Consider the following 22347-nt stretch of genomic DNA (forward strand, 5'->3'; position numbering starts at 1 on the left):
GCTTTTCCACCTTCAACTTTTGCACAAATTAAATTTAATGCTCTTCAGCCTGAGTGGTCTGCATGCAAAATGATATCACGTGGTTGGGACTGATGGAGATAAAGGGGGCTCAGCATTACTTACAAAATGGTAAGAAAATATTTGTTCTGTGATTATGAGTAATTTCATAGCAATTAAAATACACCCCTTCCTCTTAAATGTACTGAAAGCTTGCAGTAAACATTAAAATTAGGAGAGTTGCTTCCTTTTGCTGATAAATACCAAGTTAAAGTGACCAGCCAATTCAGTGTCATGGTTTTAATTTCCACAAAGAAATGAGAAGTTTCATTGTGTCACTTCTAGATCACTCTCTTAATGGCTTAGAAGCTAACTATGGTCTTTTTGGTGACTGCGTTAATAGAAATGTTAGGGTAAAACGTCATGAGAAGATGCAGCTGTGATGGGGCATGAGCAGGGTCCAAATCACATCCAAAGGACGGAATAGACATGTTTCTTATATTCAGAAGAAATACTGAATCCAGGTTCCTAACTAAGATGAAAATAAAACAAAACAAACAAACAACAAAAAACGCAAAACCTGCATTAACTCCTCCAACATAATAAAAAAATCTGACCTGTAAATATTTATATGAAAATTTAAACAGAAATGCTCTGCCGTTTCTCTTATTTTCCTGCTCTGTAGTTTATCTTTAGCCTTCCAGGGACTCCGTTATTTCCAGAACGAAGAGCGGAAACACATCCTAGAAAGTAGACAGGTAAGGGTGGGGTGGGGCAGAGAATCGGTTTTCGTCATTGTAAGCTGCAGTTAATTCCTTCTGCTCCTAATACTCCTCTAATTCTTACTTCTAGGTGATTTTGTAATATTTCAGGCTCTGGAGTACGGAACTTCCTGCCTGGTGGCTCCGGGAGGACAGTTTTCCTCTGGTGCCTTCCGGGAGACCCTCCAGTCTTCTGATAGTGAGGGTTGCTGAAAGAGCAGAGACTACACGTTTGTACTGGCTGCTTTCATCAAGTGGAGTTTCACTCTCTGTAACAGTTCAGAAGATGCCAAAGAGACGAGAAAACCTTTTCTTGTTCTGTTTCAGTGGTAGACAGGATACAAGGAAGTGGGATGTGCAGTGGAATGTCACAGTCACCATCGGTCACCCTCCAACCCAACCAGGGAAAATGTCTCTTGTAAAAGAGAAGAGCACAGACAAGTCCACTTGCTGCGTCACAAGAAGGTAGAAAGGGCAAGTCCGGCTCAAGTTAAACTGAGCCTTTACCTGGATGACACCTGAGGATGCCTTAACCGTCTGTGTTCACCCTACTATCCCTGTAAAGTGACACAAAAGGCAACGATTTCATCTCTTCAGTAGAAATTAAAGTGAACGTATCTACTTTTTGCCTTGGGTTATGTTGGCATTGGTAGAAAACCTTCCTTTAATTTAAGTAAAATATCTTTGTGAAATAATTTTTATTTGTTTCTGAATATCATTCTTTTCTTTTCTTTTTTTTATTTTTCTTCTAAACTTACCTTTTAAACCCTGATATTAAAGCAGTGCCTCTGCTCTTCTTTGCTGGGATCCACGTACATTCTTTTCTACCCCTTAGTCTCCAGGAGCCCTTATACCCATCTCTAGTCTTTCCTCCATTTTCACCTCCACTGCACGGATGGATGGCCGCTCTCTGATTCCCTCAAGAGTTTCTTAGGTGCCTCTGTGAACGGTTTTACATCTACCCTAGAAGTTCCTGCTTCTCCTTAAAGTACACGGCACCCTCTTATCTGCATTTCTCTAATTGCCCTGTGGTTATCAGCTCACACTTGTCCTTCACCCTGGACTGTGATGTCCTTAACAGCACGACTGTGTCTTTGTCAACTTCGTATCTCTACTGTCCCGCCTAGTACTTAAATGTTTGATAAGTGAATGAATCAAGATCAGGATAAAAGTGGGAGAGTAGAGCACAACATAAAAGAATTAGAGCAAGCATATGAAAGGCTGTCAACTACCCTGCTGTTCCTCTTCACTTCCCCGGGGAGACAGCAGCAGCAGCAGCAACACGGACAACAGGAGGTAGTTTTGGATCAGAGCTGGCACCGGTCAACAGGATCCACTAAGCAAGCACACTCGTTGATCTGGCGGACTCTGGATAAGCAAAGGTGGCCAGTGGTATTTGGAAATTGTAGGTGTACGTGTGACATGATGATCCACAGAAAACAGTTATGGTAATTATGAGTTACACTTTGTTGTTGACATTATTGCCAAACAAATTGAGAACTCTGTATTATTTTTACAATTTTATATATAAAGGGGTAGAAAACTTATATCTCAAGATATTGCATGCAACTGCAAAGTGTTGGAATGATGTAAGTTGGCTACTTAGTTCAACCCAAGGGTTGGCCAGAGGGTCACCCTCAACATTTCCCACCATCACCTGAGGGGAGTGGATTTTCTCTGATGTGTGAACAAACAAGGCCCCAGCTGATTATGAGAGCCACTGGAGTTCTGCGCTCTGCTTTTCACTTTTTACCGGTAGGACTTCGGGATATCTTCCATTCCATTACAAGCGTACAGCATTTCAGGAACATTGGCTTTGGAGCATTGTGCTACCAGCCCTCCAGAGTCTGGCTTAGGACATTAGGGCTATACACTCACCTCATGCTTCCTGTTCTTTAAAGCCTGTGGAAATCTCTCGGGTGCCCATTCCTCTCATCCGCACTCATTCTGACACTGCTCCGTGCCTCTTCTCAGACTCATTCTACAATTCTTGACTCCCCATAGTTTTCTTTCCTTCCTCTAAGACTTCAGCTTATGGCATACAGTGCTTCCTACAACCTCACCTCTCCTCAGAACGCTCCTGTCACCGTCTTATTTGTTAGATACCTGACTGTCCCTAACTACATGAACCTTTCGCAGTACCCATCAGCAGAAGCCATCGATTCTTCCTTTAGCCCATAAGAGCTAATGTAGGACCAGCAAATTCTCCTAAGTTCCATTACTACACCTGTGATTTGTATATTATCTTGGAAGACAGGGACAGTTTTAAGTTCTCTTTAGCAGCTTTCAATTAACTCAATACTCTATATTTTAAAAAATAATAGCGGGATTTTATTTTATCTTGTTTTCTTTTGTTTGGCTTTTTTGTTTTTTGTTTTGTTTTGTTTTTATTTTTGTGTGTGTGTGTGTTTGCTTTTGCTTTTGCTTTTTTTGTTTTGTTTTGTGTCAAGGCCTCACTCTCTTGCCCACACTGGGCTGGACTTCATGATGTGTTTAAGATTGCTGTCCAACCTGTGGCTGTTCGACCATCCCAGCATCCCAACTGCCAGGGTGAGAGCCACAGCTACTATATCTGCTTAAAAGTCTTGCTTTCTGGGATTCACTTTTTCCTTTCTACTGCTTGTATCTGCTCAAAACTGGCCAGAAAATGGTTCATACTGTTCTCTTTTTGTTTTGTTCTGTTCTCTTTTTGTTTTGTTTTGTTTACAGTGGTGGTATTTGTCTTTTATTTCCAGCTTCATGCTTATAGTGTATTTGGGGGGCAGGGGCAGGGATTGCCCATAAAGTTCTGAGTCACTATGCCACATAGTTCCAATAAGAATTTTATATTTTTGCTTAGCTGGAAATTATTTATCTTCCCCCAAAACCTGGCTCCTATAGTGGAATGTAGAGCACTCTTCTGTCAGTTTTCATGGGTGCCACAATCCCTGCCTGCCCCCTCCAAGGCCCTGTACCCCACCACTACCAGGCTACCAGTAAAGTAGTTTCTCTTCTCCTTCAGACATCCTAACACCACCTGCCTCCGAGGGCCCCAGTCTCATTTTGAAGGACTGACCCTATTATTGTCATGTACACTCCCTCACTATTTCTTCTTGTGTATGCCCTAAACCTACCAACGCATGACTCTTGTTTGTATATATTTCTCCCCAGAACTCCACTTCTCCCTTTGTAGGTTCATTCTTTCTCTTCCCCTCCTTAAAGAATCTAATCCTGTCTTATGAGGACCTGCACTGACTCTTTGCTACTTCTGCCTATAGAAAAGTTACTTGAGGCCCATCATCCACTGCCTTTCATGAAGTGCCTGCAGAGAGAACCAACATCTACTCTGCCTTGGGAATTACACCCTGGCTAAGACGATATACACTTTTGTTCACTCCACAGCTAACACCATCACTTTCTCCATCCCTTTGGTCTTCTATTTCCATCCCAAGAACCCTTTTGGAATATCTGCATTCTCCCTAGTTAAGTACACTCATTTATCTTTTTCCTGGTACTTGATCCCTGAACATTAAGACTATCCAAAATCACCTATTTGCCCTCAGTGTCAAAAGGCAACTCCTTGCCAAATGGCACTCAAATCCCTGTGTATAAGAAGTCTCGTGGCCCCTCTACAAGCTCTTCTAATCAGATTCAGCATCTGCATTGTCCAACCACCCTTTTTTCCTGTGACGTGGCTCTTATCTGGACTAGCACCCAACCCTCAGGCCAGAGGCCAATATGATGTGGATATTTGATACAAAAACTGCCATCTCAAGAATCACTTCAGAGCTCTTTCCTGTTCCACAGATCAGAGGGCACAAGCCATCCATCTTGTATACACCCTCCTCTCTGCAGACTTACAGAAAACACTCACTGGAGAAATCAGGGACCTTGCATTTTCTTAGCTGAACTGGAATTACCTCAGCTACGACACTCATGAATCAACACCAGTTGTCTGCAAGACTGAGCTTCAAGCATCTCCCAACTGATCCCAAATCAGCCACGTCAAAGTAATAGGGAATACAGACCCAAATCTACTCAACTGGGGTAGGGGTGAACACAAACTCAAGCCAGAAGATACAGTCCATGACTTAAGGTCCTATATCAAGATCTATCTCAAAATCCAAGCACTATGAAAATTTAAGGCAACTTGTCTCCTCAATAAATAAATAAATAAATACATAATCATCATAGTATTTGTACCCAGTGAGGATAGCTTAGATAAAACTCAAAACAAGGAATTTAAGGAACAATTTTAAACATGTTCAAAAAATTTGAGATTTTAAAAAACATGAACAATTACCTGAAATAACTTTAAAGTGCCTGGGAAGGAAATCCTGACTGTAATCAGAGAAAACAAACAGCTGAATGAAATAAGGGCAATTCAGAATACAAAAATAGAACTCAATAAAGAGATAGAAATATTGAAGAAAAATTGAAACTGAAAATAAAAAAAAGTTCAACGAATCTAATAAAATGCTCAGCAGAAAGCCAACAGAATGGGTCATGTGGAAAACAGAATATTAGGACTTGAAGACAAGATAGAGAAAGTGGATCGGTTGATCAAAGAAAATGATGGGCTTTTAAGAACTGTTTCAATGAAATATGGAGGATATTTGAAAATATCAAACCTATGACCTGTAGACTTATAAGAAAGAGAATTTCAAATAAAAATATCTAAAATATTTTCAATAAAAATCTTTTTTCTTTTTTAAAATTAATTTATTCAGATTACAGCTCAATTGTTATCCCATCACTTGTATCCTTTCAATAAAAATCTTACAAGAAAATTTCCAAATCTAGGCAAAGGAATGTTTTTCTAGATATAATGAGCATGTAGAACACTAAATATAAAAGTCATAAAAATAAATACACCATGAAATATTATAGTGAAAACATTATATACACAGAATAAGGAAAAGCCAATAAAATCTACAAGAAAAAAGGCCCAAGTCACAAATAAAGGCGGGTCCATCTGACTTCGAGTCAGGACGACTTGGAGCCAACCTATATTACTACACCTAAAAAAATTTCATGCTATTGAAAGACAAAAAAAATCCTGTAATTAAAAACAATTTAGAGAATATTTTATGACCCGTAGGGCATCCCTACAGAGATGCTGAACGGTATACTTTAGACAGACGAGAAGACTAAACACGGCCAAGAGGCTCTGGGGAAAGAAACAGTGAATGGTACTAAGGTTATTATTTAAAGGAGAACTAAAACAAAAACAAAAACAAAACCAAAAACAAACAAAACAAAACAAAAAAACCCCACCATGGCATCAAGAAAATGGGAACAATTAGTATACATCTGTCAATAACTTGAGTATTAAAGTTCCTCCTTGAAGTGACACACATTAGCTTATTGGACTAGAGATTAATATTCATTTTCTTGTTGTCTACAAGAAATACACATTGCCTTCAAGAATAGACACTATTTTGGAGTGAATGGATGGATCAAGGAGTATTTCAAGCAAATGAGATGAGGAAACAAAACAGGAATCACATTCTGTTAGTGATAAAGTAGACTAAATGAAAACAAAGAAGGTGAAGAAGATCATTTGGATCAAGGTAACAACTCACCAAGAGAACATTGCAGTTATGAATATATACAAGCCAAATTCAGTGTATTTAGTTTTTTTAAAGAAACACTACTTGAGGAGAGAACATAGATTTTTCATTGTCTAGAATTTGTTGTTCAGAAATGACTCTGGGGTCATGGTATATTTTATTTTCTTTTTATATTTATCATTTAGCCCACTAAGTGCAGTTAAAACTCTTCATATTGTTTTAACAGACTAAAAAAATACTGAGATGGAGGTTTAGCAAACCAGTTACTACAATTGCATTGGTTGAGAAGAACAGCACCAGGCATCAGTTGGTCATTAGTTACTTATGTCCTATATACCAGCTAATAACCATAATAAGTACAGAAATGGTTGGACCTATGTTCTCTCCTCAAGTGGCCACTTTTTACCTTTGCTCAGGTACTCAGTACCTATATTCAGTGTGCTTCAATTTGCCTTTTAAATCAACAAACTTTGTTCATTGACTTAGTCTTTATGGATAGGAAATAAAGCTGATAAACTCTCTTTTGTAACATACTAGGGTTTTCTTATTATAAATTTTATCTTGTAATTACTCATGTGTTCAAGTGTTTTACCTGCATGTATATCTGTGTACCACATACATGCCTGGTGCTTGATGAGGCCAGAAGAGAATAACAGATCCTCTAGAACTGGAGATGGGTTTGAGCAGCCACGTGAGTGATGGGAATCAAACCATGTTGTGTTTGAAATGGAGCCACTATGTATTTGAGTGTTCAATTGCTTGTCCGCCAATATCTTTTTTTTTTTTTTTTTTGTCTTCTGAGCTAATGTTTTCATACATTGAGTGATGCTATGTATCCTTGCCTCCTAAATTATCCCTGATTGGCCAATAAAATTGCCTATACTTTGTCTGGGCAAAAGAGAGGTAGATGGAGCTAAGTTTGTGGGCTGGGAGAGCAGAAGGATCACAGAAGAGAGAGATAAGGAGAGGAGGAAGGAAAGAGAAAGGAGCAGATAACCTTGGGTTAGCATAAACAAGAAGCACATGGCTTTGAAGATTAGCATGGTGGAGAAAAACAGCCCAATGGAGCATGTACAAGTAATTATGGGAATTTTGGATGGGATGTGAAGCCGAGAGATAACAAGGTAGTTTAGGGGGTTAAAAATCTGCCCAGCCCCAGTGTTTAAAGGCATATTAAAAATCTAAAAAAAAAAAATTAAAAAAATAAAAGAAACACTACTAAGCCTTAATCTACAGAATAACCTCAATACAGTAATAACAGAAAGTGATTTCTATACTTCACTTTCAACAGTGGAAGGATGTCCAGAAAAAATAAAGGGATAGGAATATAATATCATAGATCAATTAGACTAAATAGATATCTATGAAATATTTCATCTGAGCACGACAAAACATTTCTCTAAGCAGTCCATGAACATTTATCTAAAATATCCCACATATTGGCACATAAATCAAAGTTCAACAAAAAATAGGAAAACAAAAGCAATATGTGAGATGCCTATAGCCAGCATACTGCAAAATGGATTGAAACTCAGAGTAATTCCATTAAAATCAGGAACAAGACAAGACTTTCCACTCTTTCTATTCTGATTTAAAGTATTCAAAGCCTTAGCTAAAGCATTAAGACAAGAAAGGGGGAATAAAAGGACATAAACAGGAAAATAACAAGTCACATACCCTAAAGATTCTACCCCCCCCCAAAAAAAACCCTCCTGGAACTGGCAAACATACTCAGAAGTAAGGCAGGATTGAACCTAACATACAAAAGTGAATACCATCCCTATACACCAATGACAAACACAGCAGCCAGAAGAGCCGGGGTTGAATGGACTTGGAAAAGCCAGCAGCTTCAACAAGTGGTGCTGGGAAAACTGGATACTTACACGTAGAACAATGAAACTAGATCCTTATCTCTCATCCTGCACACACACACACACACACACACACACACACACACACACACACACACAAATTCCAAATGTATCAAAGACCACAAGGTAAAGCCTGAAACACAGACATTGATAGAGGAAAAGGTAGGAAATAGTTAAGACTTTGTAAATACCATTCTGTTGCTCAGGAAACAAGGCAAACAATTGACAATGAGAACCCCTTGAAATTAAAATGCTCCTGTGCAGCAAAAGAAATAGTAAGAAGAATAGTAAGAAGAATGAAAGAAAATATTGGATAACTACACATATGACAGAAGATTTACACAAAGACTCAAAGAAACTAAATAATATGACAATGAAAACCCTATTTATAAGTGGGCTGGGAGACGGGGTGCTGAGGAATAGATTCTCCTCTAGTATCGATGGTCTCTACAGCCTATAGCTGTGAAGAGTTGGCTAAGTTTAGAGTCCCAGCCATGAATTGTCTCTTGTTTAGAGAGCCCTAAGTGCCATTAAGACAATGTTTGTTATCTAAACACAAAAGTCACTATTGCACCATCTAGGAGATCTTGCTGTTTCAGTATGCCTTATTATTATTACTATTTTATTTTGGTTTCTCTCTCTGAGGCTGGGAATCACTGATTTGGCAAGATTAGTAGCTAGCGAGGTCTGTTCCTCCTGCCCCTGCCCCCTCCCCGCTTCCCTAGGTCGTGGGTTACAGTGGTATGCCAGCATACCCAGCTTCATACATATGTGCTAGGCATCCGCACTCAGGTCCTCCTGCTGGCACAGCAAGTCCTTTACTGACTGAGCCACCTCCGCAGATCCTCAGCAGTCCTCTGAGTGTGTGGACATGGTGTTTATTTCTGTTACACATCTCAGGTCTGCAGAACCTCCACCGATATTTCCCTTTCCATTTTTTATAATTATAGTTGGTGGTCTCTCTGTCTTTTTCTTTTCTTGTCAAGTTTGTAAAAACTGATTTTTGAAAACAATCAGATTTTTTTTTCACTTATAATTTCTTTAACTTTTGTGTTTTATTGTTTATTTTCTTCTGGTGAATGTATGTTTCTTACCCTCACTGAAATGGTTTCAAGTGTAATTGATTACTTTTTTCTCTGTGAACATGTTCTTAATGCCTTAACACATTATATTATAATTGTTTGCTATTTTTAATATGCCTTACTATTGTGTGAACTCTTTCAGAATAGAGAATATAACTCCACCATAACTTTCTGTTCCTGCCTTGTATCTGAATCATAATAAATACTTAATAATTCTTGCTTTAATAGAATGACTAAATGAATGATTTATTGGGTGAAAGAATAAGCAGTTGAGTTAAGTCTGGAAACCCCATTTTCTACTTTTGACTAATGCATTTATTCTATTTTTAGTAGAATATTAGTTACTGTCCAGGTGCCATTTAAGTAAAGGGCAGGTCTTCCTTTATAAATGGGTAATGTTTGTTCTTTGATTTTACTTTTTTAATCTTTGTGGCTGCAGAAGCAAGTAGAGCAATGTTTAGAATGACTATTCCACAAAGACTCTCACTCCAGCCCTTTAAAGGATATAACTGATACATAAATGTGCTGGTTTCTACTCGCATGCCTGGGAACACATCTGTCACTTTTGTGCTATCTCATGGCATCTTGTAATCTTGCCAAGACACTTCCATCAGATGCTCTCTTCATAACCATAAGGCATTTGTGTCTTCTGGGGCTTAGAAAGTACCTTGTTAATGTATAGAAATTTACTTAGAAATTTCTTTACAAAGAGTCAAGAAGCAGCAGTTTTTGAAAAGAAGTTCATTTCTATTCTTTGTTTTGTGAACGTGAACTTGTTTCTGATCTTTGAAAAAGTGGCCTTAACCTTTGGTGTTTTGGAGTTTTGCTAAAATCATCACAAATATTGAATTACAATGAATTCAATGTTTCTTTCTCATATATAAACCTATCTGTTCCTAAAACATCGTTTTCATAATCTTATGTGTATGTGTATATGTGATGTGTATATATGTATGTGTACATGTTTGAGTGTGTGTCTCTGGACACAGGCATGTACAGTACACATGGAGGTCAGAGGACAATCTCAGGTGCCAATCAGTCCTAGCTTTCCATTTATTTGAAACAGGATCTCATTTTTCCTTTTCAAGAACAATTAAATGTGTTCTATGATGAATATATATGTATGTATATACACACATATATATATATATATATATATACGTCTAAACACATATGCAATATATACATATACATGCATAAATACATTTATACATAAATTTAAATATATACACATACACATGTATATACATATATGCACATAACACACATATAAATATATATATATAATATTTACTTGTATATACAATGTATATATGCATAAATACATATATATATATTTATTATTTTTAGAACCACCCACTTTATGTTCCTATATCCCTATTAGTACCTCTCCTCCTCACAAGTCTCTTTCCCACATTCGTGTATTTTTGTTTTGTTTTCTGACCCCCTGAGTTTAACCAGGGCTTCTTGTGCGGTCACAGGTTTAGAACAATCCACTAGGTGCCTTCCTAGGGGGCTCACCACTGGGTCCACACTGGAAGACAATGACTCCCCTCCACCCTCAGAATAGCCAGTGGGTCAGTGGGGATGAAGAGGGCTCCATTAGCCCATCCTGATCCGTGATTGGCTGTTGGTAGGCCCAGTCTTGTGAAGGCCCCAGTAGAAACAGCTGCAGCTGCTTTGAGGAGATGATTGCAACGGCTGGGCTCTGCCACGAAGATAGCCTCTTCCTTTATCTTCTGGCCCCTTTTCTTTTGACTCTTACTTCCTCCAAATTCCCTGGGCCTTTAAAAGGGCATTGTAATGTTAGGGCTGGGTACAAAACTATCATTTATTCTTGGCGTCTTGAGCAAGTAAGAGTCTCTGCATTCACTTCTGTTCATTGCAAAGAGAAGCTTCCCCCATTTAGACTAAGGGTAGCATTTGTCCATGGTATAAACATAAACATGTATAAGCCAGTTTGACTCCGTGTCAATTTAGCTACTAAGCAATAGTAGTAAGCTGCCCCCTATTTCCTAAGATTTCCTTAGCCATGGACTTTTAATAGACTTAGAGAACTAGGCGTGCAGAGGGGCTTATCTGGCTACTGCTGTAACAGCCATGCCACAATTATTGCACAGTGAGCACGTCTTGGCTAGCAGATTGTTATATTAGGCTGTAGAGTTCACAGCTGGATGAGACTGCAAATGGATGGTTTTTATGCCTGCAAAGCCCTTTCTGTCACCATGGAAGCTTGCCAGGATGGGAGGAGCTTCCCTTTCAGTTCCTGCTTGACATTTCTACATCATGTGGCGGGCGGGGATAGTGTTCTGTCTTCAGCAATAGGGTCTTATCATCTAGCTCTGGTAGGCACCAAGAGGAATAGGAAGAATCTATGTGATTTTGGAGGTCTCTGGGGCCTCACTGAACAGTAGCTGATAAGAAGATATCACACACCTGGCCCTGGGGGTTTAAAACATAATAATTCATGGCACCTAGGGAGAAAACTATCCAGTCATGAAGACTATCTCTTGTCTAATTCCTTCTTCATGACTTTTGACTTATATTTTAGAAATGGCTTAGAAAGAAGTGGATTTGCTTATGTTTATTATCGTGTCCTTTTTTTTTTTGGTTACCATCCCATCTTCACTCCCCTTTCTGTCTCACCCCCCCACTTTACCCCTGATTAAATCTCTCTGCACCCAGTACCCCCATTTCTACTTTCATATCTTCTACATTCTACTACTTCTGTCTTGTAAGTCATCCTCCCCACCCCAGTGCCTCCTTTCCAGTTTCTTGGCTTCTACAGGAATTCCTAATTAAATGCACTAACCTAAAGATCCAACCCTAGACAGAAGCCACATGTCCTCTGCCACAGTCCAAGTTCTCTCTTTGCTCACAGATGCACCTATAAGGCTAGTTGGTCTTAGATAGTTCAAGAAAAATCTCTTGTGTCTGTCTCCTGTCTTCCCGTAGGAGTCCTGGGATTATAGATGTATCTTGTAGTGCCTGGTACTGACATTGTTTGGGGGGAGTTAAATTTAGGTTCTCATACTTGTCTTAGCAAACACTTTACCCATTGCACCATATTGCTAGTCTGCAGCTTCCCTCAGACAGCTTGGACAAATGAATCATAACAAAAGTCTCAGTCCTCGGGAGACAGAGGCAGAGGCAGGCAGATCACTGTGAATTCGAAGACAGCCTGGTCTACAAAGTGAGTCCAGGACAGCCAAAGCTACACAGAGAAACCCTGGCCCTAAAAACAAACAAGCAACAAATAAACAAACACCAAAAAAAAAAAACCCCAAAAAGCTAAACCAAACCAAACCAACCAAACAAAACCCCACAAAAGTCTCTTTACACATTGAGTAATAATAATGTAGTGGAGTTGTATAATTTAATATGTAGATGCTACAGGCTACCCAGAAAGTACAAGGAAGTGTTTCCTGGTTGGTTTGTAATATTTCAGGGTATTTCACTAGACCTGGAGGTTAGAATGTAATCTGTTTTTAACCTCATCCTTTACAGGCCGTTCCTTCTGAAAGCTACTACAATGAATGTCTAGATTTCTGTAACACATCACTGCTGACAGAGAGCATTGAAGTGTTGTTTTATTTGGCCCACTAGTGCATATTAACTGTGCCATGTATTAAGTTTCATTATGAAGGTACTTCGATAACTTTTGTCTACCATGTTACTCATACTTTTATTTTCTTCTCTCACCAACTTATCCATATTTTATTTGTTAAGATATGAGTCTGTCTGAGCCTGGCTTATTTTGTTTAATGCATGATTCCTGGTGTCATTCGTTCTCTTGAAAATGGCATGATTATGTTTGTAATGGTTTACTAATTCTCGACTGTGCATTCTCTCTTTTCATACATCATTGGTAGCCATGCAGGGTGATTCCATGGCTCAGCCGTTGTGAATACTTCCACAGTAAGCATGGACATGAAGCTTTCTCCACTGCATTATTTCCTTAGAAAATATTTTCAAGAGTGGTAGAGTTGAAGCATAAAGAATTTCTATTTTTAGAATTTTAAGGTACTCCTATTCTTATAAACAGTGTATCATTTTTTTTTCTCTCCAGAGCCTCATCAACATTTGCTTGGTTTGATTTTGTGATAATAGTCATTCTCTCTGGGGTGCTATAGAATATCAATATAGCTCTTCTTGCGTTTCCATGGTTGCTAAATTATTTTGATTGATATTAATGATGCATTGCTTTTAATTTCTTCATTATATTCTATTTCCTAAAACATGACTGTTTATTTTGTCTCTCAAATAATTATTTTGGAAGTCATGTCTGGGTTATTTATTTCTTTGTCTAACAACATTTAGCACATGAATCATAAGAAATGTGAAAGTTAAACATTAATTATTATTCTTTTTTCTTTCTCTTTCCTCTTACTGAGAAGATGCTAGTGTGGATACTGCCCCATTCTTAAATGAGGAGAGTAAATTGAATGATATATTTTCATCTGCCGGATATGGCATATTTCATAATAAGAATTAAGTTAATTTCCTCTTCAAAAAATCCTCCTATGGTATCTCATGCCTTTCTCCTAATTTCAGAGGCTCATTCACAGAATAAGGCAATATTCTGCATGGAGTAATAAAAAGGAAATAGAACCAAGATAGAAAATCAGATCTGGCATTTAGGAGACAGTTTTAATATGCCACAAATCCTCACATCCTTAGGGCTGCAGCAGAGTTAATAGACTTATAGTATGCCCTGTGAAGCTACAGAACAGAAATAACTGATAAGGAAACAAATTAGCTAAAACATAGTCAGGACATCCCCCTCTGTAGTGGCTGAGGAATTTTTGGCCCACAGAGTAGGATTTGCTATTGATACAAAACAAGGTGTCCAATTAGTTAAGGTTCTTGAAGATTTGAGAGAACTGTACTTCAATGTCATGTTGACCATTGTTTTCCATGTAAAAGAACTGTTCTCAGTCCACCTGAATTTTCCACTTCCCTTGTCAAATTTTTAAAAATAGATTTTATTAATTTATTTATATTACATCTCAATTGTTATCCCATCCCTTGTATCCTCCCATTCTTCCTTCCCTCCTGCTTTCCCCCTACCCCCCTCTCCTATGACTGTGACTGATGGGGACCTCCTCCCCCTGTATATGCTCATAGGGTATCAGGTCTCTTCTTGGTAGCCTGCTATCCTTCCTCCCTTGTCAAATTTTTATGAACACAATGCTATAAGGAATCTTCTGTCATTATTAACCTGTCTTGTTTCCCAGTCTGTTCTCTTGGCCTCAACTTCAACCTCAGCTGATTATATTTTAGCATCATCTTTTTTTTTTTTCGTCAGTTTAACACCTGATTTTACAGTGATCATCTGTGAAGAAAACTATGCTCTCCCCAGGTCTGTTTATATAGGTGAATTACTTCCACAGATATTCTGAAACAACAGGCAGGTGATAATCTGAATCCTGACCCATCACCCTGTGTCTTCCAACCTTTCTTCACTTTATGTGAAATTTGAATGCACTAGGCTGCATTGGGAGAACCGTGGGGAGAGAGGATTTCCTTGGGAAAATAATCTCATACACTTTATGGTTACAGGGACTACCTGGAGTGCTCCATTCACTTCTGGAAACCAATTTAAAAAAAAAATACAGATGTGGCCAAAAAGATAGGAGGCAGTGCACACTGACCAGGATATTCAGAACTGGCAGCAATCATCAGAGGATAGCTAGGTGGAATATCACTTATGTTTATTTTTAATACCTGAAAGTAATTAAATCCATTCTGTAATTCTACAGAGAAGCAGACAGGTCAGTGGGTAAAAATTACATGGAAACTGTTGTAAGGCAGGAAAAAGAAGCAAATCTTTTTGACACTACTTCTACAGTGCATTTTGGTTTTCACTTTACATTCATTGTAGGCCCAACAACAATCATCACCCATGGTAACTATTTTGATGATCTTCCATCCAGCCTCTCTTCATCCATTCTTTTTTCTTCTCTAACTCATCCTAGAAAAGGCAGGCAGGGACATTATTTTTCTAAACCCAAAACAGACCATGTAGTATCAGCCTAAACCTATCTTAGCATTCTACTTAGGATAAATTATCAAAAGCAAATTTATTTTCTTGCCTGTAGCCTTCTAAGTAATCTACTCAAACTACTGCTTCTATTCTGGCCACATTAGCCAGTGACTTTTTCCAGAAACAGACTATTGACCCGTGCTTTTGCTGCTGTTCCTGTCCTTGTTCACACCCTTGGATCTGACAGGCTCTATTGCTGCCACCTTGTCATTTAACAATGACCCAAGTGCTGCCTTTGGAGAGGGCCTTAGCATCGCTAGCTACTTATACCCAGCAGTTCCTCCCTTGCTGCCATGATATTTTGTTTCTCTTCATAGCTCTTAATATTTCCAGAAATTACTCATTGTATTTACTTTTCCCTTTTAGAACTGCAATTTCAGACTCATGAGCCAAAACCTTCCTGTTGGTCATCACTGTACCTACAATGGCAAGGACAATGACCATTGAAGAGGACAAGAGAGACTTCTTAGATGGAGTTGCCTCGCTAGATGATTCTATGGACCTAGATGTCAATCTGTCCAAAAGAAAGTGCAAAGAGGTGGTTTCCATAAGTGAATGCTTATTTACATGGAAACATTGTATCTACAGCATATTTTATTTACACGTGATGCCCCCAAGATTAAAAGCATGACACATGAGTCCCCCAGTTTGCATGAATCACTAACCACATTGTGCTAAGCAATGTGCTAGTTATGAATCTCCTTGCTCTTTAATATTTTGAAATGTTTCACATGAAAATTGAGGATTACACTGCTCCTCACTATTTGGACAATTAGAACATGCAGAGAGCTTAAAATAATGCCCTTGTGTTAGTTATTAGTAATAATAGCAGTAGCTAATGTTTTTATATGAATCCACCAGGCTATTCATTTCATATGGGAATAAGCCAATAGTTACATGAATTACATAACAACCCAAAGTTGAACTGTGTTGTTAAAGTTGGCTCAGAATAAAAAGAAAAAGAAAGAAATGCTACTTTTTTCAATGCTACTTTCCCCTCTTTCCATATTTGTTGCAACAAACAATGAACTTTTTGATTATTTCAAGGACAAAGAACAAGCCAGAGCAGTGGCACACACCTGTAATCCCAATACTCAGGGAGACAGAGGTAGGTAGATCGCTCTGAGTTTGAAGCCAGCCTGGTCTACTAAGTGAGTCCAGGACAGCCTAGGCTACACAGAGAAGCCTTGTCTCAAAAAACAAAAACAAAAACAAAAGAAAAGAAAAGAAAATGAGAAGAGAGACTCAAATAAAAGAATATTTCCATTTTTAAGCCCTTATGCAATTCAGAAAAAAATTATTCTAAGAAAATATCAAATTTCAGTGAAGATACTTATATAGTATATGGATGTAAATATATAAGAAAAAACCAATGATGTTGAACATCGAAGTAAAACAGACATTTAAAAATTACCAGTAGTATTGTAATCAACATTATTTATCAGAAAAAAAAACTACTCAGGTTTTGTTTGCATTCATAAGGGAATTAAGAAGTCAACAGAAAAGTTATAATTTTGCATATATGCCAAACATTAACATTCACCTTAAGTATTGCTTCTTCTCCACTCATGAATAATTGAAACTGGCTTTGTTTATGTTTTTTAAACTAGTCTATTTCTAAGGTTAAATATCCTTGATAGGTTTTTCTGCCTTGATTACATGAGACCACTTCCTGTTTTTTGTTTACAACATATTAAAATATAATACTGATAGCTTGCATCTCAAGACTATCCCTTACTATCATTGAAGAATAGCAAACTTTAAGTTTTGTCAAGACAGCAGCATGAAAATTGTAGAAGAATTTTAATCCAGCAATATGACTGCTCTGATGTCACCAAAAGACCTTCTAGGTCTGCATGATGTGGTTAGAATGTAGACACGCCCTTAGTGCACACATCCCCCCAAAATGAAAGTAAAGTTAGTTTGTAGAAGGAAACACCCATGTTTGAAAGTGATGTCTAATTGAAAGGCAGACAAAGTGGCAAATCAGAGAAAGTTTGCCAGAATGAGCCAGAGATAGAATACACCCAACTGCCCTGAGAACGGAGGGGAAAGAGAGGGGACTTAAGAGAGAGAAACACAGAGGGAGCGAAGAGGAGGCAGTTTTACTGGGAGAGTTTTACAAAGACAGCTTGTAGGGAGAAGAAGCTAGACACAGGTGAAGACAGACCAGTCAGAGAATGAGAAGGAGAAAGAAGATTGGAACAGATTGACAGAGTTAATTTGAGGCCAAGCAGAGCAATTCAGTCAGAAGCTGAAAAAAAGCCAGTTTATATCCATCAGCTTGGAGAGGAGTTTGAGCCAGAACAGCTGAGTTGAACCGGCTAGAGTTCAGAAAAAGCTAGAAAGGGCAAGCTTATTCAGGAGTAAGTCTCACGGGGCCGAAAGCATTCTAGGCCTAGATTAGACTGTATGGAGTCTAGAAGCTTCCAGGACTAGGCCTAGGTTAGCAGACTGAGGCAGTAAGCTTATGAGATGACAATTGCATCAGGTGACTAAAAGTTACTTTTACAAAATCTTTGGCTTCCTGTAGCTTCTGTACAACAAATAAAATACTTTGTTGGAAAGCACATTGGCTTGCTTTCTAGCTTGAAAAACTCCTTACTGTCAAGAACAGGTGACTCCTCAAAATATTCTTTCCTATATATTGTATTTCTTTAGTGTGGGCATTTGGTTTCTTAGTTTGATAAATTTTCTCCGGTTTGAGAGAAAAACAATAGGAGTCAACCAAATTATTTTCAATGAAAATAGGGAAATGTGCTCATCAGAATTTAAGCAAGTGTTCTGTTAGTCAAATGAAATGATTTTCAGACCATCTTCCTAATATCCTAATTTGTCTGCCTATCCCTTATTGATTAATCTATAAAGAATCTATTTATTTGGTATATCTGGTATACTCTACTAGCACAAATCAAATATAGGGTAACTGACTCTTTTACTGATGCTTAAGTCAAGTGTGTGTTTTCCAAAATGTAATCACATCATCAAAATGCTGTCCAGAAGTCCAAGTCAGCTTTTTCTGTTTGGATTTCTAGAGCTTATGTTCAACTTCTTTAAGGCTTTGGCCACAGATAATTCAATCTTTTGGCTGTTGTATTTTTACTAATTAGACTCTACTGCTGCCTGTGAGCTGCGCGTCCTGCCCACCCTTTCTCCAGGTAGCGACCCTTCACTCCTGCTACCACTCTGTCCTCTGATTCCTGAAGATCAAGGTCCTGCTTACCTATCTCCAGTAGCATTGATCTGTCCTGTGCTGCCAATGTCTGCCATCCAAAGATTACCTGTGGGACCCAATAAGACATCCACCCACTTCTGAGGATGGGCAGTGAGACTCCTCTACTGCTACATGAAGTTGGCTCATGAGCTCAGAAGCTGTATCTAACCTTAGTTGAGCTAGGACAGTTTCTGATATCCCATTTTGACATCAGTACCAAATTGCTCCATGACTGAACAGTAAACTTGGCTTGCTTATAACTTGATAAACTGGGTGTAACAGAAAACAGAGACCCAAACGCCCACTCAACAATCATGAGGCCAGATTATCATTCCAAAAACACTACCAATGACCTAGCTCCAGATGCCTAGGTCCTATTCCTAAACCATAAATAACCAAGACAACATGCTTTCTCTAAATATTAGCACTCCCTTAGTATTGTTCATGAGAAAAACAGCTTACATAATACACAAGACAATGATTTCAAAACAGCAATTATAAATATGGACAAGTAATTAAGATAGGGTATGAATACATGCATGAATGAAGATAGTCAAAACACAGCTGAATGAAAATAATTCAAGGTATGAAAATGGAATTTAATAAAGAGATGGAATTTCTGGATAAAGACCAAACTGACATTTTAAACAGGTAACCATTCGAATATAAATCACTAACCACAATAAAGCAGCAGATACATTGCTTTTTCAAAACACAAAGAAGGAGAAATAATTATCATGTTTTGAGAACTAAAAATAATAATTGAGAAATACTTCAGGGAGAGCAGAAGATGCACACAATTGTTATACAACTTGAGGCTTCACCAAGTAGCCATTTCCTGTCAGTGACATTTATTGTTGTGGTGTGGATGAGAAGTGTTTGAGTGTTAAGTTCCTGATACTCTGCTGGTAGATTCAACCATTAAGACTGAACTGAGTCATGAAGGCCATCATCTGACTGATGGACGGGTTGAACCTCTGACAGATCTATGATCTGATGGCATCATCTGGATGTGTAATAAAGTGGGTGAGGTCTAGTCGGAGGAAGCAGGTCACAGGGTTCATACTCTATCTAGAAGGTCTTGCTTGCATCTGACCTCTCAACCCTTCTCTCTCTGCTTCCTGGTTGCCACTAGATAAGCTCTTGATGTTCCATAAAGCCCTTCCGCCATCACACTTTGCCTCACTGCTGTCTCAGAAACAATGGATCCATCTGGCCATTCACTCTAACCTCTGAAATTATGTCATAAAAGGCAGCCTTCCTAAGTTGACTTGTTTTTTTTTTAGGGGGGGTATTTGTGATTTTAACAGTCTAACAAACTCACAAACCATGTTTTTTTTTTAAATAAAGCCACTAATTGACCCTATCCTTACCCTGCTGGAGAAGTATGTTTCTGTAGCAGATGTTAAGTATGTGATGATAAAAACTATATGTGGAAGCTTCCTTTTAAGTGAGGTTTTTGGCACTTTGACAGACAGGAAACTCTGGATGACATAGCCGTGATATTCAAGTACCAGGATATAGAAGATGTAGGAATGCAGGGAAGACGGTGTGAACTGGAGCAAGAAATGTAAGCATACAGGGAACACGCTAGATGCAAAGTCTAAGAGGAAAATTTTCGGTTTTCATTAAGATTTACAAGTACAACAATGTACCGTGTCTGAAAGAAAGAAATCTATATTCTAAGTCAAGCAAAGGTGTTCAAGCACTAACACAAATGTCTAAGTTCATGGAGATTGAGAAGGCGGTAAAAGAAGAACTAGGAGGAAGAAATACATTAGCACAGTCACTTATAATGAACAATATTAAAATGTTTATCAGGTTTTGTTTACTATATTGACAAATAGTTGCATCTCCTACTTTTTCAGAAAAAAAATCCATTCTTGAGTTATATAAAAACTTATGACCAATTTAGTATGTCTTGCTAATTGACTCCTGAATCTTACAGTTCTGATGCCTTCTGTGTATTTGAGAAACAGCTCTAGCGCCACATGCTTTGCTCATTATTTCTTGCCACACTGCTAAGGGCACAGCCTAGAACCATAAAGTTGGGGTATTTATTTCATTTCTGTTACTGTGATGAAATGCCTTGATTAAAAACTCAGGTGGAAGAGGAGCTTATTTCAACATACAACCTCAGGTTATAGCTGATCATTGTAGGGGAAGTTCAGGGAGAAATATCAAACAGCTAGTCAGTTACTCGCCTCCACGGTCAAGAGAAGAAGAAATGCAGCTGGCTTGCTGACTTTCAGCTTGATTTCTCCATTGTAGTACAGGGCAGGACCATCTTCCTAGAACACCAGCCATAGGCTTGTTAGCCACACATAAACGTAAAGGACAATCCCCTATAGACATACCCACGGGTCAACCCCATGTGGACAATGCTCCATTTGTACTTTCTTCCTAGGCCATCCTAGGCTGTATCAAGTTGACAAGTAGAGCTCACCATCATACCAAGTAAGACTACTGGTCCTACACCTGTGGCCTGAATTGGGTAAACGGACAAAAGTAAAGTTCAGAACCACTGATTCAATCAGTCTTTAGAGTACTGGAGTCATGACTGGTCCTTGTTCCACTAATACATAAGGAGAAATGATGACATGATTTCTTTTTAAATTTTTATTATTTTTTAAATTAGCTATGAAATAGCGGAATTCTTTGCAACATCTTCATTCAAACATACATTTCCTAAGGTTTGCTCACAGAGCCCCCAACTTCCATACCATCTCCTTTCCATAGTCTCTCCCTCCTCTCAATGCACTCCTCTCTGTGTTGAAGCAATGTAGTCCAAAATCTGTGCACAACAGAAATCCTGTGATATTTTATTTTTCCTAAAATCAGATTATTCTTTCTCCTTTTGGTGACCATCCTCCCATGGACTTAGTCCTATTTCTATTTTCCTGTACATATACATCTACATTCTACACAGAAAATGAAATATTGGATATTTATCTTTCTAAAAATCTGGCTTAATGTTTTAAACATGATGTGCAGATGCATTGATTTTTATATAAGTGAAATTAATGTTTTATTTTTAATTTGTGCTCTCTCTCTCTCTCTCTCTCTCTCTCTCTCTCTCTCTCTCTCTCTCTCTCTCTCTCTCTCTTTCTCTGTGTATGTGTGTGTGTCTGTGTGTTTGTGTCTGTGTATATACACCCAAGTGCAGGCACACATGAAGGCTAGGGGCTTCAAATCTCATTGGCATTGGACTTTCACCAGAAGGCTTTAAGCTGCCTGACATGGATGCTAGAAGCTGAACTTTGATCTCTGTCCTTTCACAGAAGCAGCATGTGCTTTTAACCTGTGCATCCATCTCTCTGCTTATATATATATATATTTATTTATTTATATCTCTCCCTTCACTTATTGATGAACAAAGTTCCATTGTGTGTGTATATGTTATTTCTTTATACAATAATTTGTTGATGGATTTCTAAATGCTTTCCATGACTTGCCATGACTCCAGCAGCAGGTTTTGAATATGAAACTATTGCTGTGAAAAGATGACTTAGAGTCTTTTGAGCATATTCTCAAGATATTGTTTAATCATTTGAAAGTACTTTTTTAGTTTTTTAAAAGTCCTTACCTATTTGCATAGTAGCCGAAAGAGTTACATAAATAGAGTATATAAATATTCCTCTTTGCTCATATCCTTACCAGCAAATCTTATTCTTCTTATTCTTCTTATTCTTTTTTTTTTTTTTTTTTTTTTTTTTTTGATGATAGGCTTCTTGACTCAGGTAAAATAGAACCCCAGTATAGTTTTGATTTGCTTTTTAAAGGATAAATATACTAAAATTTTTTCACAATATTTATTGGTCATT

The 22347-nt window shown here is 38.1% G+C and overlaps 1 long non-coding RNA gene across 2 annotated transcripts in view; it reads right to left on the reverse strand.

Moving 5' to 3' along the window:
- Positions 1-15017: 15017 nt before the first annotated feature.
- LOC311583562 overlaps positions 15018-22347 on the reverse strand; it is a 161650-nt gene continuing 154320 nt past the window's right edge. For both annotated transcript variants that reach the window (XR_014774580.1, XR_014774581.1), the window contains 3 exons: positions 20659-20814; positions 15663-15823; positions 15018-15237 (listed from right to left, as the gene is read on the reverse strand). This is a non-coding gene — a long non-coding RNA (uncharacterized lncRNA). The remainder of the gene's footprint in view (positions 15238-15662; positions 15824-20658; positions 20815-22347) is intronic.

Source organism: Acomys minous (genome assembly GCF_964271855.1).
Source record: "Acomys minous genome assembly, chromosome: 14".
In the NCBI taxonomy this organism is placed as follows: domain Eukaryota; kingdom Metazoa; phylum Chordata; class Mammalia; order Rodentia; family Muridae; genus Acomys; species Acomys minous.